The 9,429-nt window shown below is 36.7% G+C and overlaps 1 long non-coding RNA gene across 3 annotated transcripts in view; it reads left to right on the top strand.

Moving 5' to 3' along the window:
* LOC123001035 (uncharacterized) overlaps nt 1-3,153 on the top strand; it is a 31,164-nt gene extending 28,011 nt beyond the window's left edge. For all 3 annotated transcript variants that reach the window (XR_008957585.1, XR_008957584.1, XR_007190516.2), the window contains one exon: nt 21-3,153. This is a non-coding gene — a long non-coding RNA (uncharacterized LOC123001035). The remainder of the gene's footprint in view (nt 1-20) is intronic.
* Nucleotides 3,154-9,429: the final 6,276 nt, after the last annotated feature.

Here is a 9,429-nt window from a genome sequence, read left to right as displayed (position 1 = left end):
TCTTCACCTTGTTTCCATAGGGAAATGCATTTCAAACCAGCAGCTGACCTACAGACTGCCAGAACACAAGCTGTTGTACACCACTGACTATCTGGAACGTCAGGGCCTACGACTTTTACTGCCACACAATACGCAGCAACGAAGCCGTTCCATGTGCTTTTTCACTTCCCTGGGATCATCCTCATCCCACGTGCAGATGCTTCAAGGTTTCTGTGAGCTGACAGAAGAATAGAAATTCTCCAAAAACAACAACAAAGAAACCACAATAAATCAACGAGGCAAAAGAGACATTAAACTCCTTATGAGCTTGGCACATTATTAATCCATCCAAAGGAAATTTTACGGGACAATGCGCAGATACAGATTTCTTTTAAAAATTTGTGTCTTTTCTGATTCAAGGCATACGTCTAAGAAAGAATGCTAAGGACTCAGAGGTGCCAAGTAGCAACAAAACTTGGCCTAAAGGCAGTGTAGGTATAAAATGGAGGCTATAGAAAGTAGAGAAAAATAGCAAATATAGCCAATTACTATCTACTTTATACTAAGCAAATTAAAATTAGATAATACAAATTCAAAATAAGTTATTTTGATAAATATGAATTTGTACCATTCCCGGCTTGGGGGGACTGTATTAGGGTAACAGCAGCTTAATTGCTCTTTGTGGAATTTTCCAAAACAGTTACAAGGATTGATATAAATAACTGTACTAGACAAATTTTGTATACTTCTCTCTCTTTTGCAAGATGAAAAGAAGTATACGGCAGCACAGACAATAAAAAGGACCTGGGTCTGCAGCTGGTTAAGAGTCCAACTCTTGGTTTCAGCTCAGGTTGTGATCTTGGGGTCGTGAGATCGAGCCCTGGGTCAGGCTCTGTGCTCAGCAGGAAGTCTGCTTGAGATTCTCTCTCTCCTTCTCCCTCTGCCCTTCCCACTTGTGCATGCTCTCTCTTTCTCTAAAAATACATAAATAAATCTCAAAAAAAAAAGGGGGGGCCATCAACTATTAAAACATTTTTGGCAAATAGGAAACACATGTAAAATGGAAATAAAAGGAAAGTAGTGCTAGAACAATCAAGATAGTTGTTATGTTTCCAAAAACCTTAAAGTAACACTCCTACATGATGTCCAGAAGCCACATTCAGCTAGGACGACAAATAAAAAAGATACCTAGAAAAATCAAAGAATGACCACATTTCTGAGACTGTTTCTGAGATCCACAAACACAGACAAAAGACAAAGATTAAAAATAACAAAACCTGGTTTGTGAAATAGAAAAATGGAATAAAAACAAGGAACATCTGGAAATAATGGATGGTAAAAGAATGCCAAAGTGTTGTTCCAAGAAACTATGAAAAGACCAAACTTTTGTTGAGCATTTAGACACAGGCCTATTCGCCGAAACCCATGATCTGCTCTGTAGTAGTGGCTGCTGCTTTTGAGAGCTCCTGGGACCAGTGGGGGAAGAGCTTGGCTTCAGAGAAGTGACACAGAACTCCTTGAGGCTTAAGCCAGGAGCTCCCTCTGCACTCATTTACGTTGCGGCTTTAGGCTACAACATAACAGAGCTCAAGACAACGGCATTGGCAGCCCTTCTGGCTTGACTATCTTTTGTTGGAGAAATCTCATATTGGGGTTTGGTGGTTGAAAGACTTATTTCCCCATTGGGGAAAAGATGAGGTCCAGGTAGCTTCCAGCCCTACCTAGACATACGTGACCCTAGGCCAACAAATGGGAGTGGAGAGTTTCATTCAGTGCATGCACCAAAGAGGATTTCAAGGATAGAACTGTACTGCGGTGACCAAATTCTGTAAAATCTCCAAATGCCTTTGGCTTCCACTGTAATTTAAGAACGTGTAAATCTAAGCCTATCTGGGACAGTTGTAAAGATGACCCTCTTGTGAAACTGGCCAAGTGATCAGTGCTTTGTCTACATGTGCTGCATCAATTAGGATGCTTTTGGTAGCAGGCAACAGAAAAATCAGACTATGGCTTCAACTACAAGGACACCAATACTTCACTAAGAAATCCAGGTAGGCATTCCTAGAGTAGATCTGCTTGTTCAGATAGGTCATCAATGACTCCAGCTCTTTCTATCCCCGATGGGACTGCGCTCAACACATTGGTGTTAACCCTCATGGTCACTGTTCCAGGCATCACATTCTTATATTACAGCTTTCAAAGCTAAACTTGGAGGACAGTAAACAAGAACAACTTTTTCTTTGCATGCTGCTCTTATCAGAAAGGACACATTTCTCCTGAATTCTCTGGCAGATTCCCCTTTGATCTCACTGTTCAGAACTTGGTCACATGCTCACTCCTGGGCCAATTACTCTCAAGGAGAAACCAAGTTGTTAATAATTGTCTTAGACTATTAGTTGGGCACATGGTACCTAGGATGGAGTTGGGACTCTGCCATCAAGGAGTGGAGAAGAAACTGTGCAAATTTAGCCTTTGGGAAAAGGTAAATAGGTAAATAAGAAGCCTAAGCAAGATGTTATACAGACTACATAAATGTTTATGATGCTGCTGTGGCATGGGTAGAAACATGCAAGAGTCTGGATAGGCTAAGTCATGCTGCAGAAACAAATAATCCCAAGTAAACAGAGGTTTATTTACATGTCCATCATGCATCCACTGCAACTTTGCTCTACTCACAGGCCCAACTCACTGACCACTTCCTATATGATATGTTGCTGGTCTTGCAGCAGAGGAAAGAGACCACAGCGAACTAGGTGCTGGCTCTTGATGTCCCTGCTCCAAAATGACACCTGTCACTTAGGCTCAGTTTATTACCTAAAGCAAGTCATTTGGCCATGCCTCAGTTCGCTAGCCAAGAGTGTCATCCTCCTGTAGGAAGGTGAGCTCAGGGAGGGGGCAACAGATATTTTGAGTGAAAATGCAATCTATCAAAAAGATGATTGTGTCATTTAGCCATTACTCACTTCAATATGGTCATGCACATTTGTGACTCAGCATTAAGCTTTTGTAAAACTTGATTCTTTCTGTTGCCATTGAAGCACAGTGGCCAGACCTTACTATTTATCCTATGATGATAAGCTACTCAAAGAACCAAGTAAATGTACAATAGCATTTATTGTTTTCTTCTTAAAAATGTTCAATAAACAATGCATCTATATTAAAAACAATTTAAAACAGCCACAAAAGATCCCATTTCCTGAGCTCCACCTCCCCTTTCCCCTTCAGCTTTAAGCCCTTCTGAGTGCAAAAAGGATTTTAACTGTCTTCCAACATCTCGTGTTCTCTTTTTAATCTAGAATTAGGCTGGCTCAAGGGATAGTTCTGACACAATCACAATAGCCTACTCTTTCACAGTTCAGAGCCTAGTTGAAAAAAGCATACACTTCATTGTTGAGAAGCTCATTTATACTGGGGGCAAACCCCACACCTAAGCTCTACTCTAGTCCTCCCTGGACACAGACTGCCTGATAGAGTCTTTGCAAAGCAACTCTCTCCCAGAGCATTCTTTCTTTCACATTCAAGTCTTGCATCCTCAGGATAAGAATTGGGGCAATTATGTAACTATATGTGATTTCTCTGAGATTAGTTTTGGGAGGAAACATTGCTTTCATTGTTGTCTAGGGCTTTGCAGAAGCATTTAAAGCAAGCTTTTGCACTTAGGGCTTATTGTAACTTATTGTGTGATTAACAAAGTTTTATAGGAGGGCACCTGGGTGGCTCAGTCAGTTAAGCGTCCGACTCTTGGTTTTGGCTCAGGTCATGGTCTCAGGGTCCTGGGATTCAAGCTCCACGTCGGGCCCCCTACTCAGCATGGAGTCTGCTTGGGATTCTCTCTTCCCTCTCTCTCTGCCCCTTCCCACCCCCCTACTCTTTCTCTCTCTAAAATAAATAAACACATCTTTAAAAAACCCAAAAAACCCCACAAAGTTTTATGGCAACATATTATATAGAAATCACAAATGACTTTTTTTGAAAGTTAATAGATTAACTTCTTTGTTCTCTAAAGAACTCAAAATGGATTTGAATAGGGCATACATAGGACATTACTCGCCATTACTCCATCCTGCAAACCACCGTTCTACTTTCTGTCTCTTATGAATTTGACTACTCTAGGTACCTCATATAAGTGGAATCAGTGTATTTTTCTTTTCTAACTGGCGTATTTCACTTCACATGTCCCCAACGTTTATCCATGTTGCATCATATATCAGAATTTCCTTTGTTTTAAGTCTATTAATTTATAAATTGACATACATGATAATGGTTTTAAAATTATTTGCATTGTTTTTAGAAGTTTTTTTAAAACTTACGGTCAGATTTACTTTCTTTGATGTACGGTTCTACATGCTGCAAGATAAGCACAGGTTTGTGTCATCACAAGCCCAATCAGATACAGAATCCCCAAAAGTTCCCTTGTTATGTCCTGCCCCACTCCAACCCCAACCACAGGCAATCGTTAATCTGCTCTCTCTCCCTACAGTTTGCCTTTTCCAGGACATCATGTAAGTGGAATCATATAGTATGTAATCTTTGGGAACTGGCTTCCTTCACTCAGCTCAACACATGAGATATTTATCCATCTTGTATGTATCAACACTTTGTTCCTTTTCATTGCTGAAAAGTACTCCACTGTATGGAGCTACCATAGTTTACCCAGTCACCAGCGGAAAGCTATTTGTTTCCAGTAATGGACTGTTATGAATAATGCTGTTGTAAACATTTATGTACAAGTTATTGTGTGAATATAAGCTTTGGTCTCTCTAAGGTAAACAGTTTAGAGTAGGAGTGCTAAATTTTATGGAAACTGTATATTAACTTTAATAGAAACTGCCACATGGTTTTCCAAAGCAGGTGTACCATTATTTTTTTTGAGGGGGAGGGAGAGCGTGTGTACAAGTGTGAGTGCACACACGCTTACACATGAGACCGGGGGGAGGGGTGGTGGGAGAGAGAGAATCCCAAGCAGGCTCTACACCCAGTGTGGAGCCCTACTCCAGGCTTGATCTCATGACCCTGAGATCATGACCTGAGCTAAAATCAAGAGTTGGATGCTTAATCAACTGTGGCACTCAGATGCCCCAAAGCAACTGTACCATTTTGCATTTCCACCAGCAATGTATAAGAATTCCAGTTGCTCCACATTCTCACCAGCATTTGGTATTATCAGTTATTTGTGTGTGTTTTAAGACATTCAAACAGGTGTGCAGTGGTATCTCATTGTGGCTGCAATCTGCATTTCTCTAATAACTAACAATGTTGCACATTTTATGTGCTCACTTGCCATTCATCTATCTTCTTTGGTGACATGTCTATTCAAATATGTTGCCCATTCTTGCATTGAGTTTTTTCCTTATTATTAAATTTTGAGAGTTTCGTATCATGGTTGAATCCTTTGTTAAGTATGTGATTTGGAAATATTTTTTCCCAGTGTATAGCTCATCTTTCATTCTCTCACAGTGTATTTTGTGGGTCAAAAGTTTTTTTTTTAATTTTGTTTAAGGTTCACTTATTTTTAAAATGGATTGTATTTGGTGCCATATCTAAAAACTGCCTAATCCAAAGTCATGAAGATTTTCTCCTATATTTTCTTTTTATAGTTTTACATTTTGTATGTAGGTCTATTGGCAATTTTATTTATTTTAATTAATTTTCTGGTTTTTTAGAGAAAGAGTGAACAGGGGTGGTGGGGGGAGGGCAGAGGGAAAGGGAGGGAGAATCCTAAGCAGGCTCCACACCCAGCAGGGAGTCCAATGCAGGGCTCAATCTCATGACCCTGAGATCATGACCTGAGCTGAAATTAAGAGTCAGTTGCTTAACCAAGTTACCCAGGCACCCCAAGTTTATTTTTATACAAGAAGTGAGGTAGAGGTCAGGTTCATTCTTTTGCATATGGATGTCCAATTGTTCCAACATCATTTATTGAAAAGACTATCTTTTCTCCAAAGAATTGCCATTCTCCTTTGTCAAAAATCAATGAACCATATTTGTGTGGATTTATTTTTGCAATTTATGCTATTCCATTATCTATGCGGTTATGCTTTTTGTTAATGTCACACTGTCTTGATTACTGTATCTCTAGAGTAAGTCTTAAAATCTAGTAAGATGAGCTTTTCAACTTGATTTTTCTTTTTCAAAGTTATTTTGCCTTTTCAAATAAATTTTAAAACAATCTTGCTGGGACTTGGGTTAGAATTCACTAAAACTAAATCAATTTGGAAAAATTGACATCTTAATTATATTGAATCTTCTAATCCATGAAAATCTTCATTTATTTAGGTTTTCTTTCATTTCCTTAATTAGTGTTTCCAGTTTTGAACATAAAAATTCTTCAGAGATTTTGTTAAATTGAAACCCAAGTATTTCATTTTGAAGTACTACAAAACCAGTACTTAATTTTTTGACTTTCAATTGCTCACTGTTAATATATAGTAGTGTGATTGATTTTAATGTTAACAGTGCATCCTCCATGGTAACCACACTAATTAGTTCTAGCAGCTTTTTTGTAGATTCCTTTGCAAATTGATTGTGAATAGAGCAAGTTTTGCTTTCTCCTTTGTAATCTGTACATCTCTTATCTCTATTTCTTGCCTTATAATACTGGCCAGGACGTATGATGTTAAATAGAAATGCTGAGAACAGACATTCTTTTCTTCTCCAAATTAGGAAAAAGCATTTTGGTCCTTCACCATTAAAAATGATGTTATCAGTCAGTTTTTTATAGCTGTCCTTTATTAATTTAAGGAAATTTTATTATATTCCTAGTTTGTGGAGGGTTTTTTGTTTTGGTAAAGAATGGATGCTGAATTTTGTCAAGTGCATTCTCTGCATCGATTGATATGACCATGTTGTTTTTATAGTCTGTTAAGATGGCAGATTACATTGATTTTCAAAAGTAGTACCAGCCATGCATTCCTGGGATAAATCCCACTCGGCTTTGATGCATTTTGCTTTTATTCAGTTTGCTAATAATTTGTTAAGGATCTTTTTGTTTATGTTCAAGATACTAGTTTTGTCTTTGAAATGTCTTTCTCTGGTTTTGGTACTGGAGTAGTGCTGGCTTTCAAAATGAGTTGGGAAATATCTCTTCCTCTTCGATTTTCTGGTGGGGGTTGTGTAGAATTGATATTATGTTTTCCTTAAATCTGGGCCTGGATTTTCTTTGTTGGAAGGTTTTTAACTACAAGTGTAATACCTTCAAAGGATATAGGTGATTCAGATTATCTGCTTCTTCTCATGTGAGCTTTAGTCATTTATGTCTTTCAAGAAAGTGGTCCATTTAATCTATGTCAAACTTAATGTACAGAGACTTGTTCATAGTTATTTCCATATTATCTACCCTTTTAGTGTTTGTGTGTTCTATACTGCTATTATATCTTTCTAATATTGACATTTTGTGTCTTTTTTCTTTGATCAGTCTGGCTAGAAGTTTATCAGTTTTATTGATCTTTTCATAGAACTAGCTTTCGGTTTCATGAGTTATCTCTATTGTTTCCTTCCTTTTGCTTGCTCTGGGTATTGTTCACTTTTTTTCTAGTTTCTTAAAATGGAAGCTTAGATTATCGATCTATTTATTTTCTAATATAAGCCTTTAATGCTACAAATCTCCCTAAAGGTACTGCTTCAGCAGTTTAGTCACTTCAAAATATTTTCCAATCTCTCTTGGGACTTTGTCTTTGGTCCATGGATTATTTAGAAGTGTGCTATTTAATACCCATATATTTGGGGGAATTCCAGGTATTTTTGTTACTGATTTCTAGCATGATTCCATTTTAATGAGAACATATTTTGTATTCTTTCAATTCTTTTAGATTTGTTAAGGTTTTATGACCAAGGATATGTCTATCATGGCCCATATTACATGTACGCTAGAACAGAAGGTATATTCTGCTATTTTGGGGTGGAATGTTCTATAAAAATCAATTAGATCAAGTTGGCTGCTGATATCATTCAGGCCTCCTATATTCTTACTGATTTCGGAATACTTGTTTTACTGATTCCTGGAAGGAATGTTGAAGCTCACATCTGTATTTGTGGATTTATCTATTTTCTCCTTTCAGTTCTATCAGTTTTTGTTTCATGTATTTTGAAGCTCTGTTGTTGGGCAGCATACAGTTCAGGATTGTTACGTCTTCTGAGTGAATAGACAATTTTGTTATTAAATCACATATTTACTTCTTATACTTGTTAATTTTCTTTGTTCTGAAGTCTATTTTGTCTGATTAATATGGCCACTCCAGAATTCTTTTAGTCTGTGCGTGGTGTATCTTTTTCCATCCTTCTCCTTTCTAGCTACTTATATTATTTAAAGTGGACTTCTTGTAGATAGTATATAATTGGGTCTTTATTTTTAAACAAAATGACAAACTGTCTTTTAATTGGTGTTTCCAGAATATTTCCATTTAATGTAATTGTTGACATGGTTGGACCTATAATTTTATTATTTCTTTGCAGTTTCTCCTTTTTCTTCCTTTCTCTGTTTTTCCTTTTCTGGTTTCTTTAGAATTATTTGAATATATTTTAGTTTTCTATTTTAACTTATCTCTTGGCTATTTAAACTCTATACTTTGCATAATATTTATAATGACTGCTCTAAGGATTAAAACATACTTTAGTTTTATAATCCACTTATTAATATTTAATTATTCCAATAAAATGTAGGATTGTCATATAGGCCCCTTTACATTACACATAATGTTGTAGTTATCATATGTATTACATCTATGTACACTAAAAATCCTACCATTTAATATATTGTTTTCTTGCAACCATTATACATATTTTAAGGAACTCAAGAGGAGTAGAACAGTATTATATTCACCCATGTACTTCTTATTTCTGTTGCTCTTTATTCCTGAAGTTTCAAGTTTCCCTCCTGGATCATTTCCCTTAGACTTGAAGAACTTCCTTTGAAATTTATTTTACAGCAGGTGTATTTGTAACAAATTCTTTTCATTTCCCTTCATCTGAAAAACCTTTATTTTGCCTTCATTATTGAATAATATTTTTTCAAAATATAGAAATCTGGGTTAACATTTTTTTTTCAGCATTTAAAAAATGTTCTAAAAACAAAAAAAGTTGTTCCACTGATTTCTATCCCTTGATTTCTGATGAGAAATCCACAATATTTTGGTCATTTTGCGTCTTATACATAATGTGCCGCTTTCCTCTGACTTCTTCAAAGTTTTTCTTTAATTTTAAGCAGTTTGGCTATGATGCATCTGGGTAGTTTTTTTTTATTTTGGCTTACCTTGTTTGGAATTTATGGAAGTTCTTGAATCTTTAGAATCGTGTTTTTGCCAAGTCATCCTTTATTTCTTTTAATATTTAGTTGCATCAATCTCTTTCTCCTCTCTTTCTTGGACTGCAAACACATGTGTGTTATATACATACACACAGACACAGACACAGACACACACCATATATATATATACATACACACACGCGCGCCAG

This window comes from Ursus arctos, unplaced genomic scaffold (assembly GCF_023065955.2).
Source record: "Ursus arctos isolate Adak ecotype North America unplaced genomic scaffold, UrsArc2.0 scaffold_5, whole genome shotgun sequence".
NCBI lineage: Eukaryota > Metazoa > Chordata > Mammalia > Carnivora > Ursidae > Ursus > Ursus arctos.
The sequence above is the reverse complement of the archived record's forward strand: the minus strand, read 5'-3'. Positions and strand labels throughout refer to the sequence as shown.